The sequence below is a fragment of the Podarcis liolepis genome (assembly GCF_965112155.1).
Source record: "Podarcis liolepis genome assembly, chromosome: 3".
In the NCBI taxonomy this organism is placed as follows: Eukaryota; Metazoa; Chordata; class Lepidosauria; order Squamata; family Lacertidae; genus Podarcis; species Podarcis liolepis.
In genome coordinates, this window is record NC_139557.1 from 22335357 (window position 1) to 22356622 (window position 21266).

The 21266-nt window shown below is 42.3% G+C and overlaps 1 long non-coding RNA gene across 1 annotated transcript in view; it reads right to left on the reverse strand.

The window, feature by feature from the left end:
• The window catches only part of LOC310703496, a 529088-nt gene extending 510055 nt beyond the window's left edge, over positions 1-19033 (reverse strand). Inside the window, exon 1 of the long non-coding RNA XR_014524193.1 lies at positions 18883-19033. This is a non-coding gene — a long non-coding RNA (uncharacterized lncRNA). The remainder of the gene's footprint in view (positions 1-18882) is intronic.
• Positions 19034-21266: the final 2233 nt, after the last annotated feature.

A 21266-nucleotide genomic window follows, 5' to 3' on the forward strand; every position in this document is an offset into this window, starting at 1 on the left:
GCAAAAACAACATTTCACTCTCTGCAACAACCAGGATCCAAGGAATCTTGAAACTGTGGCGGGCCACGTATAGAGATTTATTGACGGAGGTAGGAAGTCAGTTAAAATTAAAAACATTTGAAGAAACAAAAGAGTTATTGTTGGATTGGTTGCAATACCACCAGGTAAATTATGTATTTAAGGAAGATAAAAAGAAAAATGTTTTTGATACAGTAAGATCTAGGCTGGAGATGGATTTATTGGATGATACGAGGAAAATATTATCGAAATTGTACAAATTGCTTTTAGATTGGCATACTAAAGATGAGGAGGTTAAAGGGGTGATGATACAATGGGCTAAAGATTTTGGATATAATATTCAGTTAGAATCTTGGGAAAGGCTGTGGAATGAAGGTATTAATTTTACTGCATGCAGTGCACTTAAAGAAAATGTGATGAAAATGATGTATAGATGGTATTTAACACCATCAAAACTTGCTAAAATGTATAAGACAAGATCTAACGAGTGTTGGAAATGCAAAGAAAAGGAAGGCATATTTTACCCTATGTGGTGGACTTATAAAGAGGTAAAGTCTTTCTGGGAAATGATATATAATGAGTTAAAGAAAATGTTCAAAAGTTCAAAAACACCTATGTTAAAAAAACCAGAAGCCTTTTTACTGGGTATAGCAGGTGAAGAGATACCATGTATGCAACAGTGGCAAGAACCCTTTTAGTCCAAAAATTGAAACAACAAGTACCAATGAAAGAAGAGTGACAGATGAAAATGACAGACTTTGCAGAACTGGCGAAGCTGACGGGGAAAATCTGAAACCAGCACAATCAAGTATTCCAAAAAGACTGGAGTAAATTTACACAGTATTTGAAAGATCATTGTAAGCAAGGGACAACATTAGTAGGGTTATCTGAGGACTTGTAATGAGAAATTTTTTACCTTTCTATGTTTATTTAAATTTTGAGGTATTTTGTAATGAGTTATATTAGAATTGGAAAATATATAAAATGCTGTGATATAAAGGTTACTTTTGAAAGCCAAGAGGTGGGAAGGAAGGAAGTCTATAGGCTCTAAAGAGCCAAAGAGGTAAAGTGGATAATAATGATGTGACTATATATGTTTAAATAGTGTGTGTGTGTGTATATATATGTGTGTGTGTGTGTGTGTGTGTGTGTGTGTGTGTGTGTGTATATATATATATATATATATATATATATATATATATATGAAACTGTGTGAGCCCATGAAGACTTTAAATTCTGCCCCTGCCACTCCAAGAAAAGCCAAATTCCTTTCACACACCATTTGAGAAGAGGTCCGCCTCTCCGGGCCTTCTGACAGTTCCCTCACCGCAAAAAGCGAGGTTACAGGGAACCAGGCAGACGGCCTTCACGGCTGGGACGCCCTCCCTGTGGAACGCTCTCCCAGCAGATAAAGAGCTACACAACTTTTAGAAGACATCTGAAGGCAGCCCTGTATCAGGAAACTTTTAATGTTTGATGTTACATTATGTTTTTATATCAGTTGGAAGCTGCCCAGAGCTGCCTAGGAAAGCTAATTCAGAATGCGACAGCTAGACTGGTGACTGGGAGCGGCTGCCAAGACCACATAATACTGGTCTTGAAAGACCTACATTGGCCCCCAGTATGTTTCTAAGCACAATTCAAAGTGTTGGTGTTGACCTTTAAAGCCCTAAACTGCCTCAGTCCAGTATACCTGAAGGAGTGTCTCCACCCCCATCGTTCTGCCTGGACACTGAGGTCCAGCTCCGAGGGCCTTCTGGTGGTTCCCTCACTGTGAGAAGCAAAGCTACAGGGAACCAGGCAGAGGGCCTTCTCGGTAGTGGCGCCCACCCTGTGGAACGCCCTCCCATCAGATGTCAAAGAGGTAAACAACTACCTGACATTTAGAAGACATCTGAAGGCAGCTCTGTTCAGGGAAGTTTTTAATGTATGACATTTTAATGTATTTTTAATCTTTGTTGGAAGCCGCCCAGAGTGGCTGGGGAAACCCAGCCAGATGGGTGTGGTACAAAAATATATTATTATTATTATTATTATTATTATTATTATTATTATTATTATTATTATCACTGTGTCAACCTCTTTGCCACCACACTTCCATCCCTCTCCATCACAGTATGCTGCAGTGACTCAGCCGGATGGAGGTCCGCTGATGGATGCAGTCCGCCATGCTGTCTGCTGCTGTCGTCAGAACATCCAAGCAGATGCCTAGTGGAAGTGTACGAGCAGGAACTGAGTGCAACAGCACCCTCTTTTGATTCCCAGCAACTGGTATTCAGAAGCATGCAACCTCCCTCAGTGGAAACATGACATAACCATCATTGCTAATACTCATCAATAGCCATTCAATGTCATTCGAGTTGGTGGCCATTGCAGATGTCAATTCCACAGTTTTACTATGTGAAAAAGTACTTGCTGTTGTCTGTCCTGAATCTTCTAGTATTCACCTGACTGGATGGCCCCAATGAAGTTCTAATATTATGACAAAGGGTTTCTTTCCTTCCCATCCATTTTCTGCTCAGCTAAAATCTACTCAGAGTTTAGTGGAGCTTAAACCCAGCTAAATGCATGTAAGATTGCAGCCGAAGGGGATTTTTGGATCTTGGTCCATTTTCTGCAACCACTGCTTATGTCCAAATTAAATATATATTTCCCCAAAAGTAATTTTAGACCAACATATTTTTTTTTAAAGCACCATTGCATCATAAAGCTGTGATGTATTGTTTGTTTGTCCCATGTTGAAATAATTAAATCTGAAAGGTGATGATTGCTTTTGAACATCTGTCTTTCGCTTTCAGATTCTTCACACTCTGTTGATTGGGTTATGCTTTGTATTATTTCAATACCCACAACTGTCAAGAGAAATGGGGGTGGGTGGGGGAGTTCTCATACAAAGTGATGATCCAAAGTCAGAAGCTGTAGTTCATTTTTAAAATAAATGGTAATAGAGTATGACAGCTCCAGCTCTGAACGAATTGTTTTCTGCAGTTTTGAAGGGCTGAATTTGTTGCAAATTGGAAAGTCGTCTATTCTTTCTTCCATTTGAAAAATAAAGATGGTGAGAAGGTCTGTTCTTTTCTAATTTAATGTCAATAAAATGTCTTTAAGCCTTTTGGAAACTGCCACGCATTGGTTGTCGAGAGAAAACAAAACAAAGCAAGAGTTAATAATTTGCATCAGCAGTGTAGAACAATATGATGTTGTAATCTTGCCACTGCACATCACTCTTACTTAAGAAAATAAGACTTTGAAGAGCATCTAGCTTGGTGCATGAATGTATATTTATTTGGGGGGCAGGGTTTCCTCTGTTTCTTAACCTGGTCTCAGGAATCAACTTCAGCCAAAAAAAAATCTAGTTAAGCCACAGTTCTACTGAAAACATTTGTTTGTTTATTCTAAACTGCATATGATGCCTGCTAGCTAACAATGGCATTTGTATAGTTAGCAAATACATAAATACATTGAAAATACATAAAACATGTTTTCTCCTGCTCTTGGTATGTCTCCTTTTCAATTAAACCTTCTTGGGGCAGGGGAGAAAAAGGAAATATATAAAACATGTTTATTTCCCCAGACTGCCTTGGGGCAAAGAGCAGGTTTCCTTTCTGTTATTGTGTGTTCTTGCCTATGCATGTACATGTATGCACAAAAGCCCAGGTGCCCCTCTGACACATATATTTGGGGGGGGGATGTTGAGATTAAAGCCACTGTACCCCAATGAGGCATTTGCTACCTATACCAGAAGGAATTAGGAACCAGACAATTAGCTAGAGCTCAGAAAAAGAATTTGTGTTTGTTTTTTAATTGCCAAATAGGAAAATGTTCATTAGCGTTCCAACAGTTATTAAAAAGAGAGGCTGGCTATACAGAGAGTATTGAAACAGGGCTGTTAACTTAGAGGTTAATTTAATGTCAATGGCAGAAGATGTAGGAGATATGTGATCTTAGATGAAAAGGTGTGGTCTTCCCCCAGCCAAGGAAGGCATATGTCTGATAGTTAAATCTTTAGGTAAAGGTAAAGGGATCCCTGACCATTAGGTCCAGTCGTGGCCGACTCTGGGGTTGCGGTGCTCATCTTGCTTTATTGGCCGAGGGAGTCGTTTTACAGCTTCTGGGTCATGTGGCCAGCATGACTAAGCCACTTCTGGCGAGCCAGAGCAGCACACGGAAACACCGTTTACCTTCCCACCGGAGCGGTACCTATTTTTCTACTTGCACTTTGACGTGCTTCCGAACTGCTCGGTTGGCAGGAGCAGGGACCGAGCAACGGGAGTTCACCCCGTCACAGGGATTCGAACCACCAACCTTTTGATTGGCAAGTCCTAGGCTCTGTGGCTTAACCCACAGCTCCACCTGCATCCCAGTTAACTCTTTACTGACATGAAAATCACAGCAGCTTCCACAGTGCTCCAGATACACATGCGCACACACACACCTCTAGCCTCTAGGCAGCTGCCCACTGGTCTAAGCCCTGCACACAGCAGTTGCACCAAGAGGGAGACCCCACCCCCTGTTAGCTTATATACCCTCCCCTGACATGTTGTGCCTGAAATTTCTCCTGCACAGAAGTCAGTTCTTCTCTTCCTGCTTCTAACCCCTTCTGGTTCTTGGAGACAGTGGGGCATGGGAAGGTGGGGAGTCTACTGACCCACCTGTCAGCTGAACAGTCCCTTTTTCTTCCATCACACTGCATGCACCTTTCTCCATCTCAGACTGCCCTGTCTGTTGCCTTGCTGGTGGCATCAAACCTCAGAAATCACTGGTCCCCTCTCCTGGGTCACTCTCTGGGTCTCCTGCCTCCACCACACACTCTTGGGAATCTTGCCAGTCCCTGACAGAAGGCAATAGCAACAAGGATAATAATTCTTGCTGGGAGCAAGAGTGAAGAAGGGAACAGAAAAAGAAAAAGAGAGTGCAGATATTACCACTCCTAGAGCAAAAAAAGGGGGGAAGAAAGGGGACTTATGGGGGGGATGCTTGTGAATTGTGGATTGTCTTAGGGGCTAACCAGCTGAGATGCTTTTGGTGGAGTCAACAATGGATTCACATCCCAGTCAACAAGGTACAGCAATGAAACGCCGAGCTGTCACATAAAGCATATGCAAACTAGGCTAATGGATGAACCAGGTGATGAAGGATGCTAGCAAAAGAGCATTTTATTAGAAATACCTTGATCAGGGAGGCTGCTGCTGATCTGTGGTCAGCTGGTGGATGCGATGGGTTTATCTAACTTTTCCATACTCATAGTAGACCTACTGAAATCAGGTCCATTGGTTTCAATGAGTCAGGTCTGAGTCTGAGTTAATTGAACACAGCCCTTTCTAGTTATGTATATAAGCACATACCCATTAATAGTCTTAAGAACCCACATAGCAAGTCATGTAAGGTCTACTTCTGGTTGCAAGACCATGGACTTGAATCCTAAGATAAGTTAACTTAAGGAACTACATCGAAGGAAAGTTTCTCATTCCTCCAGCAGCCTTTGCCCCATGCTTTTCCCCACATTGTTTAGGAGGGTCTCCTGAAACATTTGAAGAGACCTGTCAGGGGTAGGGATGGAAGGATCTTTCAGTTTCTCATTTTGCCAATATTAAATTTACTTCTCCATATTCTGCAGCAACTTCTGGGGTTTTTAAAATCCTCATGAAAATTGCAAAATTCAAAAAAAATAGGATAAGTGAAATTTTCAAAGGAAAGCTGTGTTTCAGTTTATATATTGCTTCAGAAAATGTGAATTTGATAGATTTGGCTTTGAGTGTATACTGAATTGAATTTACTTCATCCCTACTGGAGGTGGGGTTATCTAGATTTGTGCTGGGGGGAAGAGATAGTAAACTTTTCTTCCATGAACCTTCTTTACTTATCTCAAGTTGCAAGCCATGATTATTTGCAGATAAACTCCAATATGAATGACTTCTTCTTCTTCTTCTTCTTCTTCTTCTTCTTCTTGCTGTGCCTCTTGCTAACAAGTGGGCAGCTTATTGAGATTTTATAAGATGTCTTCTGTGGTTTCCAGCCAAATCTCTTTATTGAAATATACATTGAGACAGCAGCGGCATTAAAGTTCACCTCAAGGTAAAGTTATATTAAGATATAATTAACCATTTTATAACAGATCATAATTGTGTTTCCATGCAGGGAGAAAATATTTTGATTTCCACAATAATTATAGGAAAGCAATGTAGTTAGCAGCAGCAGTGAGCTTATGCGGTGTGTAGGGGTTTCAATCAAAGTGGAACTACTTGTAGTTAACTCTGTTTTATCCCTTATGTTTTTTAATGATTTGTGGCAATCAAGAGTACTCTTATGAGGGAAAATAATCAATGAGCAGATTCACAACTTGTGAGAATGTTAGTCTCCTGCATTTATAGCCTCCTTGCTTCTATTGCTTCCTTTTAAAAATAGGAACATAATGATTTGAAATGGATGTGATTTTGAGTGGTCAGTGATAAAAAAAGGGGCAAGCCTCTCTCCTGACAAGAAGCTTGCCCTCCCACTGTTGTTGTTGTTGTTGTTGTTGTTCAATTCATATATTACTGTTTATCAAAAGATCCCAGGATGGTGTACAACATTAAGAACATATTTTATGGTGGGCCAGAGATGGAAAGAAGAGAAAGTCCTTGTGGTGTTTGCCCATTCGTTTAGAGCCTGTCTGTACAGAGGGGAAAGAAAGAATTAAAAATGTAGACCAATATGAAAGTTGGAGGCGGAGCCTACATGTGTATAAAAGGGCTTAGCCCGAGGTTTGTTAGAGTTGTTGGTGGGTAGTTGGTTGGTTTTAGTGGGTTGGCTGGTTGGGAAAGGCAGTTGGAGAAGCAGTTGGCAGGCAGTTGGAAATAGAGAGACAGTTAGGGCAGTGGGTTCTTGAGTGAGGGGAGGTAGAAGAGATAGAGAGAGGAAAATAAGACTAAGAAAGTGAAGAGTAACATTTGGAATGCCGTAAAAGTTTGTTTGTGTCTGAAATAAAACACACTCTTCTTTATTACCTTGAGAACCAGACTGAGACTGAAGTGATTTTATCAGGGAGGACCTGGTTGGTGGCAGTGGATTAGTGGTGTAAGGGTCAATAGTCTGTGAGACGGCCAGGGGCTCCGTATGAACACCACAGTCCTGACCAGAGACGAATGGTTGATGAAGATGATAGACTATGCTGAAATGGCAAAACTGACTGGGGAAATCAGAAACCAGGAAGAGAAGAACTTTAAGAAGGAATGGGAAAAATTTACAATGTATTTAAGAGAACACTGTAAACAACAAAAAAACCTTGGCAGGATTTGAGTAATGCTTGAAATGTACTAAAAATTATGGTAAAAAATGGATTATTTAAGAAAAATAGAGAAAATAAGAGAAGCAGTTGGGAAAAGATTGATAATGGTAACCATGGAAGGGCGGAGGGGAGTCAAAAGGTTTCAGGGAATCCTAAATGATGATGTTGATGTTTAATGTTTAAATTTAAATTTGCAATGTAAAACTTAGTACCAAAGAATTGACATAAAATGAAAAAAGGACGTATTTTATGGAGGATGCTCAAAAAAACATAACACAGAGCATAAAAATAGACAGCATGCTATTAAATTATCATGATAACAATTCCCACCAACACACACACAAACATTTAACAGGCAATGGGTAAAGACCTGGGTAAACAGGAATGTTTTTTTGCCTAAAGGCATGTAAGGATGGCACCAGGCGAGCCTCTCTGGGGAAAGCATTCCTTAGTCAAGGGAAGGGTTTCCTCTGTGGGTTTCAAGATGGCCTACATTGCCAAAGAGAAAATGAGGGGCGTAGAAGAGCCAGAGAACAGCATTGGAGGTATCGGGCTTATTTACCGTAATTCTTTTTAAGCAACTACGAAATCTCTTATGCATACTTCTAAAAAAATGCTTAAAATTACCCTGCATCATTTATGGGGCTTGAGCATCTATAAATATTATCAAGTACAGGATAGGAAAATTAGCTCAAGAACCCATAAGCAGAAGTGGTTGTTTTCCCCTCCTTGTTTCTGAAGCAGAACAAAGGAAATTAAAATTATATACAAATGCAGAATAATTGTTTGGTATTTGCATACAAATTAAACAGCGAAGTAGCCCACTTTGATTCTAAGAACTGCATACTCCTTTAGAAGTAAACTGCATAGCCATTTTGAAATGGAGCAAAGGAACTCTTAAAAAACCCCAAAACTAATTATAGATTTGGAAATTGGGAGAAAGGACTGCTGCTTCAACCAGGAAAGTGCATGCAACAGAATAAATGGTGCTGTTTCCAAATAACCAATTCTTGTAGGAAATAATGACCTATTGGCTAAGAGAGAGAAAAGAGAGGAACCAGTAAGGTAGTCCCAGCATATGAGCTAGTACAATACCATGCAGTTTAATTTTATTAATTGACATTGATTCCTTGCATTCGCATCTCACAGCAGACAGAATGAATATGTTGCTTCCTCAGAATGGAAATATTTGCTCACTGCTTGTATTCAAACAGGATGTGCCTGTGTGATTTCTTCACATACGGAAAAGAAGAAGAAGAAAAATAATTATGCTGCAGCAAAAACACTCAGGTGGGTAGTTGTGCAGATGTGAGAGAGTTTCCAGAAATTGGAATCTATTTATCTTTATATTTGTGAAAAACCCCGTAAACATGCAAACCTTGTAAGAGTGATTGGCTGCTAGCTCTACATGAACACTGCATACCCTCCAACATTTCTCCAATGAAAATAAGGACACCCTATTCCAGGTATAGGCCAACTCAGCCCTTCAGATGTTCTGGGACTACAGTTCCCATCATCCCTGACCACTGGTCCTGTTCGCTAGGTATCATGGGAGTTGTAGTTCCAAAACATCTGGAGGGCTGAGTTTGCCTATGCCTGCCCTATTCAATAGTAATAGTAGTAGTAGTAGCAGCAGTAATAATAATTTTATTATTTATACTCCACCCATCTGACTGGGCAGCTTCCAACATATATAAACACAGAATAAAACATTACACTTTAAAACAAAAACAAAAAACCTTCCCTGTTCAGATGTCTTCTAAGGTTGTATAGTTACAGTGGTACCTTGTGTTACATATGCTTCAGGTGACATACGCTTCAGGTTACAGACTCCGCTAACCCAGAAATAGTACCTCGGGTTAAGAACTTTGCTTCAGGATAAGAACAGAAATTGTGCTCCGGCGGCACAGCAGCAGTGGGAGGCCCCATTAGCTAAAGTGGTGTTTCAGGTTAAGAACAGTTTCAGGTTAAGAATGGACCTCCGGAACGAATTAAGTACTTAACCCGAGGTACCACTGTACTTATTTCCTTGGCTCAAGGGTCACATAACTCCCTACCCTCCAACATTTCTATGATGAAATAGGAGTTCCTGAGGAAAAGTGAGATATTCCAGGATCAAATCAGAAACTGGGACGTCTTCTGTAAATCCAGGACTGTCCCTGGAAAATAGGGACACTGACCTTGTATTTTTTATATGTGGAGAGCCTATGTTAGATTTCATGTTAATGACCAGGTTGCAAAGAGCTATTTCAGGGGCACCAAGTGCTCTGACATGCTCTGTGGATTTTGTACTTTTTTCTTTGAACAGATGACTTAGCTGTAATCTGCACAGTGCCACTCATAAAACTCAGTTGAGAGTAGTGTCAGTTGAGTGCTGGTGGTTGCTAGGTTGCAGAAGTCCTTGTGACACATCCTTCATTGTGACACCTCCCTCTGATGGCTCCTTGGTCACTAGGGCTCTACGCATAGCAATCTCCTTTGGTTTGATCATTCAGCAAGTGAGAGAGAAAGTGGATGGAGATGTAAGTAGACTTTCTCATCAGCATCTGCATTCTGTGCTGGTAATGCTCCATGACAGTCTTAGGGAACATTTAAAATAGGGAGGTCCTAAGGAAAAGCAGGGCATTCCAGGATCAAATCAGAAACTGGGACAGCTTCTGTAAATCTGGGACTGTCCCTGGGAAATAGGGGCACTTGGGGGGTCTGTTACCTGGCCTTTGACACCAGAGTTGCATTTTCAAAACTCCCCCTGTTGACACCCATTGCCCCTTTAAAATGTGTTGGGGGGGTTATTGGGTTGTTTTTCTTTTTACAGTGGTACCTCGGGTTAAGAACTTAATCGTTCCGGAGGTCCGTTCTTAACCTGAAACTGTTCTTAACCTGAAGCACCACTTTAGCTAATGGGGCCTCCCGCTGCTGCTGCGCCACCGGAGCACGATTTCTGTTCTTATCCTGAAGCAAAGTTCTTAACCCGAGGTACTATTTCTGGGTTAGCGAAGTCTAAAACCTGAAGCGTATGTAACCTGAAGTATATGTAACCCGAGGTACCACTGTATAACATATTTTGGATTTTTATATTTTGATCTTATCCTGTGAACTGCCCTGAAACCTGTGGGTATAGGTATACAAATTTAATTAACAACAACAACAACAATTTTATATGGTTGTAACCTGCCCTGGGACCTGCTGGTGAAGGAGGGTAATAAAATGAATAAACACGCATGGGGTGATTTCTGGTTTTCCACTGTTCAGCAATATAGGATGACACTGAAAAGAAGGAGAGGGCCGCTGTGGAGCTGCAATGCATCTGCAATGAACTCTGTGAATTATTGAAGTCACAGGGCTCTTTCCATAGCCTTTTGGTTTGTGGCAGTTGCACCAGAGAGGCAGAGAGGTAGATTAGATAGCTAATCCTCAGTAGATGCAGGAACAACGGAAGCTTGAATATAAAGTGATAAATTTCATTTTACATATTTGTAAAAAGCTTAACGTGGATTAAAAGCCAGATAAGCAACCTTAGTAGTGTCAGTTGAGAGCAGTGTCAGTTGAGTGCTGGTGGTTGCTAGGTTGCGGAGGTCCTTGTGACACGCCCTTCATTGTGATACCTCCCTCTGCTGGCTCCTTGGTCACTAGGGCTCTAGAGGCAGAGCGATCTTCTTTGGTTTGATCATTCAGCGAGTGAGAGAGAAAGTGGATGGAGATGTAAGTAGACTTTCTCATCAGCATCTGCATTCTGTGCTGGTAATGCTCCCTGACAGTCTTAGGGAATGTTTAAAATAGGGAGGTCCTAAGGAAAAGCAGGACATTCCAGAATCACATTAGAAACTGGGACATTTCTGTAAATCTGGGAGTGTCCCTGGGAAATGGGGGCACTTGGGGCGGTCTGTTACTTGGCCTTTGACACCAGAGAGTTGTATTTTCAAGACTTGCCCTGTTGACACCCAATGCCTTTTTGTGTTGGGGGGAGCGTTATTGGGTTGTTGTTGTTTTTATTATGTATATTGTATTTTGAAAATGTGATCTTATCTTGTGAACTGCCCTGAAACCTGTAGGTATAGGGCAGTATACAAATTTAATTAATAACAACAACTATAATAGATGGTTGTAACCTGCCCTGGGAACTGTTGGTGAAGGAGGGTAATAAAATGAATAAATACCCAAGAGGTGATTTCTGGTTCAGCAATATAGGACCAAAGAGGCAGATAGTAGATTAGATAGCTAATGCTCAGTAAGTGCAGGAACAACGGACGCTTGAATATAAAAGAATAAATTTCATTTTACATATTTGTAAAAAGCTGAATGTGGATTAAAACTTAGCAACTTGGTAGTGTCAGTTGAGAGTAGTGTCAGTTGAGTGCTGGTGGTTGCTAGGTTGCGGAGGTCCTTGTGACACGCCCTTCATTGTGACACCTCCCTCTGCTGGCTCCTTGGTCGCTAGGGCTCTAGAGTCATAGTGATCTCCTTTGGTTTGATCATTCAGCATGTGAGAGAGAAAGTGGATGGAGATGTAAGTAGACTTTCTCATCAGCATCTGCATTCTGTGCTGGTAATGCTCCACAACAGTCTTAGGAAACATTTAAAATAAGGACCCTGATTGGGATGTGTGGCAGAATGAGTGTCCTGCCATCTGCTGGACTTGCCAACCAAGCCTCTGGAAAAAACTTGGCCTCTGATGGCAGATGCTGCACTGCTCAAACTCCTTCCATTGGCTTGGCTGCCTGGTCAACTTCTCCATGGTTAGGCCAACACACTGCTGAGTCAGGCAAAAACCACTCCAGCACCATGGACACCCTTGTCAGCACAGTTGCAGAGCAGCATTGGAGTGTATCACTTTCACTTCTGGATGAAGTGTAGCACCTGCCACACTTCAAAGAGAAGAGGAGGGAGCTTGCCAACACTGGGAGCATCTCACTGCCCCCAAAACTGAGGCTGAGTCACATTATTATTATTATTATTATTATTATTATTATTATTATTATTTATACCATGCCCTGCCCAGCCAGAGCCAGGCTCAGGGCAACTAACACCAGTAAAATTACAATAAAAACATAATAGGAAAAAAAACCCAACTTAAAATACAGGTTAAAATGCCATTTAAAATGCAGCCTCATTTTAAAAGTAGCCCATAGATCAAAACCATAAGGGGAGGGAAGCATAAGGGTCAGACTCAGTCCAAACCAAAGGCCAGGCGGAACAGCTCTGTCTTGCAGGCCCTGCGGAAAGATGTCAAGTCCCGCAGGGCCCTAGTCTCTTGTGAAAAAGCATTCCACCAAGTCGGGGCCAGGGCCTTTTCAGTACTGGCCCCGACTTGGTGGAATGCTCTGCCACAAGAGACTAGGGTTCTCTGGGACTTGAGACCAATCTAACCACCTTGTGACTTGGGACCTCCAAAATGTTGTCATTTGTGGACCTTAAGGGACAGGCCTCCCCAAAGTTATGCCCAGCCAAGTCTTATGAGATGTCACTGAGTGTTGTAAGCGTCACAAGCTTTTTCCAAGGCTTGTTGACATTTTTGTGAGATTTTGCTAAGTCTCGTGAGACTTGGTGTGCAGTGTATGGGGGGGGGGACAGGTCTCTGCCTCACATAGTGAAATGGCGTGGACCAGCCCTGTATTACCCTTTTGCCGCTGTCTGCACTCAACATGTAGATGTCAAGGGGTGCTTTGGAGAAGGAATGAGGAGTTGGGAATAGGGCAACAGTTCAGAGTCACTTCTCGCACACAACACACGGCGGCGGGGAGCTAATTTCTTTGCCAAAAATAAATAAATTGTGGCACTTTTTAATGCTGACATCCAGCAATGCAAGTCATTTTCTGAGTAGAGGTAGGAGCCTAATGAAAGATGCAATTGATGACTTCTCAGTTTTTGATATGAATTCATCAGCACACGCTTCTACTTGAAGGGCCATACTAAAAAGCAAAAGTTATATTGCTGGCATGGCCTGCACACTATCCCATTAAAGGGACTTGTTTCATTTGCTCAGCCTGCAAGAAAACTAATTAAGTCAAATGCAGTTCCAACCACATCATCTGATCTGTAAACAAAATTGAGGGCTACAAATCGAGGGTAGGCTTCAGAGTAGCACAGAAGAAGAAAAGACCTCCCCATCTCTCTCTCTCTCTCTCTCTCTCTCTCTCTCTCTCTCTCTCTCTCTCTCTGTGTGTGTGTGTGTGTAGTGTAGTGTGGGAGAACAGCAGTGCTTCAGACCATGTAACAATTAACTGGAAAAACCATAGAGCTGTGTGCCTAGGAGGCACCAGAGCATCATGGGATCCTGACAAGGCAGCATCTCCTGTACCCAAAAAAACCCCTTAAGAGATCATAGCTTGCCAGAAACAGGGAAGTGAATGATGGGAGCTACAGGACTGCCTATAAGGCCTGTTGGTCTGTGATGAAGTAGTGGTATGAATGCTGGAGGAAGGTCTTGAGAAAGCTATTGGGAATGGTGGATGTCACGCTGAGTGCCCTTGGCATTCACCCAATCAACTGGAATTCACCACAGAAAGCCTTTCATAACCAACTACCTCCTTCCAAAAGCAAGTCTGTGCCTAGCAAAGGTGGCTTAACCATAGCTGCCAGGAAAGACGAATGCTTTGTTAGAATTCCTGCTCTATGATTGCAGTCATGGGATTGTTGTCTTTCGCATGACGGTATATGTTTTGACTCCACAGAGTGGGAAGTGACGGAGACAGGATGTTTGTGTTACTGTGTTCCGCGTAGTGGGACTATTGTCCTTTGTTCTTTTTCTCTTTGCTGTCTGATGCTAGAGAGAGAAGGAGCCATGTTGCAGTGCTCCGTGTGTGTGTGTGTGTGTTTATATGTAAATAAAGTAGATTAGCCAACATGCTGAGTTGCTGAGGTCTGTCATGCGAACTGCGCAGACTCTGCAGATCCCTAAGTGTGCTGGTGTCTGCTGGCATTGCTCACTGTGATGTTCGGGGTGAAGAAAGCTTTTGAAGCTCCCGAACGAAAGACCAGGAGGAAGAGAACATGCCAGTCGGGCATGTGTCTCTGCCAGGGTCCTACTCAAGTGTAGGCTGAACTCCTGACATGCTTGACACCAATTCCAGCTCAAGATTTAGAGGAAAAAGAGGGAGAACTAGTTCCCCAATACATTTTTTCTTTTCTTTCTTTGTTGGTAAGATGGAGGCGTTTTAAAATAGATTAGATTCAGAAAGTACTGGGTGGGAGAGAGATGGCCTGAAAGCGTTAATACTGCTGTTACAGTACATTAAAAAATAAATAAATGCAAAAGTGAGTGGATCACATTACAAAACAGGACTGGGAACAATACCCTTTGACAATAATACAGAACACCATTTCATATACCACCAAGAACAATTACAGGATGTCATCTCGTCTTCTTTTCTTCATTTAAAACAATAGACCACCAAAGAGCCCACTCATTAGAAACACTGCTTCAAATGTCAGCTGTTCAACAGGGACTCATTATAACATGTAATGTTATCATTACACTGTTTATTTTTGCTCTGATTCACTTGTTGGCTAGGCAAGGTTCTTGGTGGATCTGCAAGCATATTAAACCTGCTGCCATTTCCCACACGACACAAGTGGGTCAGGAGCTCGTCTGAAACAGCCAGCATAAATGATGTGCCATGCTTACGGTAATGATAGATTCCTGGATTCCCTTGTTGTTTGGGGGTGGGGTTTTTTTTGGGGGGGGGCTTTGAATATAATTCCTTATGTTATTTAAAGAGCGCAGAAACACACACACACACACACACACACACACACACAGAGAGAGAGAGAGACCATTTTAAAAGGTTTTAATAAAAGTTTTCCAAAGACCCACCCCCAACTTTATTTATTTATTTGAGTGGTGAGCAACACCCAAAGAAGCAAGAATGATTATAATTAAAGAATCAAGCTCCCTCCCATCCCCTTTGTGAGAGTTTTGCATGTCACGTACACTGAGGAGCTCACAAACTAATGAGAGACACAAAGGAGGGGAGGGGAAAAGAGGTGTGAGAGGAGAACAGGTTCTCAGTTGCACTTATAGATCCTGCCCACTTAGGAAGGCCATTAGGGAGAAGCATAAGTACCGCTCACCTGGTGGAGAGAGAGGTCCACTGGTGGGGTGGCATGCAGTGAGAACCTGCCATAAGGATCTGCTGGTGGGGTCATGAGCCCTGCAATGCTGTTAGGGCTGAGCATGAATTGGCAGCCCCTGTTGAAAGAGGAGGAAGAGGAAGAAGAAATAGAGAGGTGCAGCTAAATGGGGGGGGGGGACATCAGTTTCTATCCTGACTTCAGCCATTTTGGATGGGGAATTAGGTGTGCCAGATCTCCCCAGTAGAGTAGAGTGCCTGTCAGGTGTCCCAGTTTCCGTCTTGATAACAAAGCAAGCGTAGTTAATTAAAAAGGAAGATTTATTGCAAAAACAGAGGTCACCAGACGGCTCTAACAAGCCGCCAGCCTTATCAATCATGATGACCCTTCTGAAGATTGCTTCCTGTGAGACCAGAAGCAACTGAACTTTCGCTCCTGGCGTCTCTTGTTTTGCTTCCTGTCTTGGAGCCCTCCCATTCACCGAGACCTTGGACTGAGAGGGTCAGCTCCCACCTCTTCCCCATTCTCTGAGGGGCTGTCTCTTAGCTCTTTCCCGCCTGATAAACTGCTTCCTTCTCTGCTTGCAGAATTTTGCACTTCTTGAGAGCGTTGGCAGGATTCTGGCTCACTCTCAGTCATTCCCTTATCAATCCACCTTCCAAGGAGCTGGGAGTTGGCACTCACCAATGCTCATCCTGCCTGGCAGTTAACCCTCTCTGTTCCTGGCTGCTTCCTTCGGCTGATTGACAACCTTCCCTGAGATCTGGCTGCAAACCATCCTTGGGAGCTGGCTCATTCACGACATTGCCTCAGTGCAGGCTAGAAAGGTATTGGAGCAGCCAAGTGGGGCAGGTGGGGCCAGAGGCAGCTACAAATCAACAGGAGCTGCCTTAGAATAAGGTGCCACATTCACAGAGAGTTGGAAGCTGCCTCCAGCATGGCTGCATATTAGATAGATGTATTTAGGAATTTGGCCTTGCTGAGTACGTATTAATTGTTTTGCAGTGATACATTTCCATTAGATGTTCTAATGCAAACCTAGGCTCTGGAGTATATCTTATTCTTTTAAAAAGTATGTTAAAAATCTCTCAGGAGAGCTTAAAATTCAAAAGCAGAGATAGCATCACTTACTCATGTTCTTCACATCTCCAGAGATGACACTCTCTAGTTCTTAGTAGATGCTCCAGGGACTTTGAAGATTTGCAAAATGATATTGCAAAGAAGAACATAATCTAGTCCACTCCTTCTACAAAAGAAACATGATTCCTTGGATTTAAAAATGATTACAGATGGGGGAGATGAGAGGTTATTGTTTCGTTATTGTTTTTGTCCTTGTGTATTTTGTGGTTTTAGCTTGTATTTTTATGCTGTGAACCACACTGAGATCTGTGGATGAAAGGCAGTATACAAATTTAATTAATAATAATAACAATAAACACACACATTGTAGGCCTCAAATAGCTGATACCATTCCTATTTATGAAATTAATATATTGTTTCCAGTTGCCTGCAGTCTACAAACATGCTGTATGTAGGCTGATAAAAGCCTTCTCTTTGAGGTAGAGCTGAATTGCAGAGGGGCTTTCTTACCTTTATCCGCTCTGCCACATTGTGTGCAATATACTCTAGTGTTATCTCCAAATGCCTCTAGATACCAGCTGCTCAACAATGGTGAGAGAAGTCTATTGCCCTGGCTTTTTGCATATGCAGAGGCATCTCATTGGCCAATGTGGAAAACAGGACGCTGCAGTAGATAGACCTTTCAACCATTGCAGCAGATTGCTTGTGATGGGTGCAAAAGGAAAAAAAGAGAGAGAGAGAGAGAGACAATATTTTTTGGGGGGGGATACTCCATTGATATCCACTTCCCTGTTTAATTCACAGTATCTCCACTGGAACCATCCTTGACCAAACTAAACTTTTAATAACAGGCATGGTATAAGTCTCCAAAAAAAAATTAATATGAAAAGCATTTTCAGGAAGATGATAATCTGGTTGGAGGAGGTGCTGCCTCACTCTTTCTCCACATCTTTGTCCCCCACCAGAGCAAAGTACTTGCACAGCAACGGGGGGAGGGTTAAACAACAATTTTGCTGTTCCTCTCTCAGATCTGCAACCCTCCAGGGCTACATTACACTAAAAATAAAAGAGAATAGCGCCCATCAGGAGACCGTTACACAAAGCTGCCTTGTGACCTCAAGTTTGGCTCCTAATCAAGAGCTGTTTGGGAATGTAATTTGGCTTTAAGTCAGCCTGCCCTCTTTCTCGTATGGTGTGTAAGTTCAGCACTGCATGTTAACTGAAAAATCTTCTCTGCAGCTGATCTTCCTTTATTTAATGTCACCACTCTTCATCAATTCCATTCTTTTAAAATAGATGCAATTAAATATAAGGCTCCCAAAGTCATTTTCTGAACACGGGGCTTGTAAAAATCATTTCCACACAGCGTCACTTGTTTCCCTTACCTTTTTTTATACAGTGTATCTGAGTGAAAAGAAAAAATAGTGCCATGTCTAGATAAATTTGTCCTTTTGACATTTTGCTTAGGGCAAAAGCAACTCATGTTTCTTTGTTGCAGGCTCCTTCAGATCACTGGAGGCCTGACTCAAACGTCCAACACATTTTCAATACAGCAGTCCTTTTTCGTGTGTGTGTGTGTAGCTGTAAATATAAAGGAAATGAGGAAATGGATACTAGGCAGAAAAATGATTCTTTAGGCAGTGTAAAGGGAACAAGAGCTACCCTCATCTAGACATGAATACTAAAGCTCTGATAGCAATGAACTGGATGAAGGTTTCTAAGCACAGTGCTTTCAGAATAAAGGAACCATCTTTCATCACAGTCCCAAATATAGCAGGCTGCAAGCTTTAATCCATTAATCAACATGGTTAATCAATTCAAAGGTACTCGGTGCAATCAGATTCCCACAGATGCCGAAGGTCATGTCTTTTATTGTCTTTAAACAGGGATGGACAAATCTATTTCTGTTCTGTGTTACTTGTGCATGATTTTAGTCATAATTCTCTTCTGTCCCATTTCCACATGAATCTGTGATTCTTCTTTTTCAAAAAGACAAACATATTTGCACAAGCATATTTTAGAATATATATATTGGTTTTAAAATGATGATGATGATTCTTTATTAAATTTCTGTACTGCCCTCCATCTAAGGATCATATGGAGCTTTACAATATAAAAACATACCATAGTAGCAAATGAAAACAATACTGCCCCACAGTTTAAAAGATTGTGTTAATTAGCCTTGATAGAGTTTGAACCCATAAAGAAGGCTGATCGCTGAAGAATTGATGCTTTTGAATTATGGTGCTGGAGGAGACTCTTGAGAGTCCCATGGACTGCAAGAAGATCAAACCTATCCATTCTTAAGAAAATCAGCCCTGAGTGCTCACTGGAAGGACAGATCGTGAAGCTGAGGCTCCAGTACTTTGGCCACTGCATGAGAAGAGAAGACTCCCTGGAAAAGACCCTGATGTTGGGAAAGATTGAGGGCACAAGGAGAAGGGGACAGCAGAGTACGAGATGGTTGGATAGTGTTCTCGAAGCTACCAGCATGAGTTTGACCAAACTGCGGGAGGCAGTGGAAGACAGGAGTGCCTGACGTGCTCTGGTCCATGGGGTCACGAAGAGTCGGACATGACTAAATGACTAAACAACAACAACAATAGTTTGAACTGCTGAGAATTGCACCAAGACGTCTGGGGAAGTGCGATGTCTGGTGGATAATACAGGTATGCACCAACCACTAGATTTGATCTTAATCAGATCTTGGACTACAGCAATGTGCTCTATGCAGGGCTACCTTTGAAGGTGACTCAGAAACTACAGTGGTACCTCTGGTTAAGAACTTAATTCGTTCTGGAGGTCCGTTCTTAACCTGAAACTGTTCTTAATCTGAGGTACACTTTAGCAAATGGGGCCTTCCGCTGCCACCGTGTGATTTATGTTCTCATCCTGAGGTAAAGTTCTTAACCTGAGGTACTACTGCCGGGTTAGCGATGTCTGTAACCTGAAGCGTTTGTAACCCAAAGCATTTGTAACCCAAGGTACCGCTGTAAAACTAATCCAGCAGCTGTCAGACTGGTGACTGGGAGCGGTCACCGGGGTCGTACAACACTGGTCTTAAAAGGTCTACATTGGCTCTCAGTATGTTTCCGAGTACAATTCAAACTGTTGGTGCTGACCATTAAAGCCCTAATGACTTCCGCCCTGTATACCTGAAAGAGCGTCTCCATCACCATTGTTCAGCCTGGACACTGAGGTCCAGCTCCGAGGGCCTTCTGACGGTTCCCTCACTGTGAAAAGTGCAGTTACAGGGAACCAGGCAGAGGGCCTTCTCGGTAGTCGTGCCCATCCTCTTAAATGCCTTCCCATCAGATGCCAAGGAAATAAACAACTATATGACTTTTAGAAGACATCTGCAGGCAGTCCTGTATAGGGAAGTTTTTAATGTTTGATGTTTTACTGTGGTTTTATAATTTGTTGGATGCTGCCCAGAATGGCTGGCGCTACCCAGTCAGATAGGCAGCATATGCAAAATAAATTATAGTTATATTCGTATTCGTATTATCAGTCTCTGTAGCTGTTGGGAGCACAGGTTTATCTATTATGGAACCACTTGATATCTTTCCAATTGAATGGTTATTCAGGACAGCATTACATCTGTTAAAAATGAAGCTCTGCTCTCCCCTCCCCAGTAATATGGAGTTTCCTTTAATGAATGTACATCTTTTCTAGGTTTTGCTAAATAGTATAGCCATTTTGCTTGATGAAATGTATTTTCAGGCAGGCAGCAGCTCAATTAACAAGAATAATAAAGTTGGTTGGTCATCTTTCAGTGAACACAACCCATTTAAAAGACCTACAGCTATTAAATAGCCTCTGTGATTGTCCACTCGCCATTGATCACTATGGAAGGAACCTGTGCATGCTAATTGCTTACTAGGAAAGCAAAAAAATAAATTAAAAATAAAAACCCTTCTATCAACCAAGCATTCTCTCCTTTAATTCAGACCAGGACAAATAGACCATTTATTCTTTGACAATGTAATTTCAATAAAATATGCGGCCAGCAGACTGTACATTTTCCATGTTCACCTGAAGGGATCTGCAAAATGCAAGACCAGTAAAGACCACAGATTTACATCTCTGCCCACCCTTGAAATGGTTTGCTAGGGTTGCAATGCCATCCTGATAAATAATGCAGTTTGCCTGCGGTCATCCTGTTTGCTCCTTGACAGCTGAAAAGCCAGTCGGCAACTCTGTCAGTCTTGGCCTTTTTCAGCAGTTGGTGTTTGAGCGCTGGCAGGCAAAGAAGTATGTGAGCATTCAGACTCGCCTCTGTTGAGAGAATAAACAAACATCAGGCGGCCAATGCTCTGCCGCTCAGATGGCAGGTAGCCAATAGGAAAGTAGCTGGCAGTTACTTGTTGAGCAACTGATAAATAACATGGTCCTCCACTAGCATCCCTCGCTTTTCCAGCTGCCTGGCTATACCTTAGGAAATGGCTTCATCAACACTAAAAGCAGGCTTTCCAAACAGCAGGTGAAATTCAGGAACGTTGGAGAAGGCTTCCAACCCTGCAATGGGTCCCTTCCTCCCCACTGAAGCCTCCCACATATCCCATAAACTTGCACGGAAGAGTCCAAGTGGGTTTGAGAGGGGTACAAGAGGCCTCAGGGAGAAGGAAAGGAAGGTGAAGTCTTGTTTCACTCACAGAAGTCCGTTCCACTCATTGGCTATCACCCAGTGTTTTATCCATTCTTCCCATTCTCAGTCCTTGGTGCTCCACACTCCTTTATCCCACCCAATGTTCTGCACCTTGACAATCCTGGATCATTCCAGGTGGTTCAACCTGAGGCAATCCAGGGCTGTCTTGTATCCAACTCACCT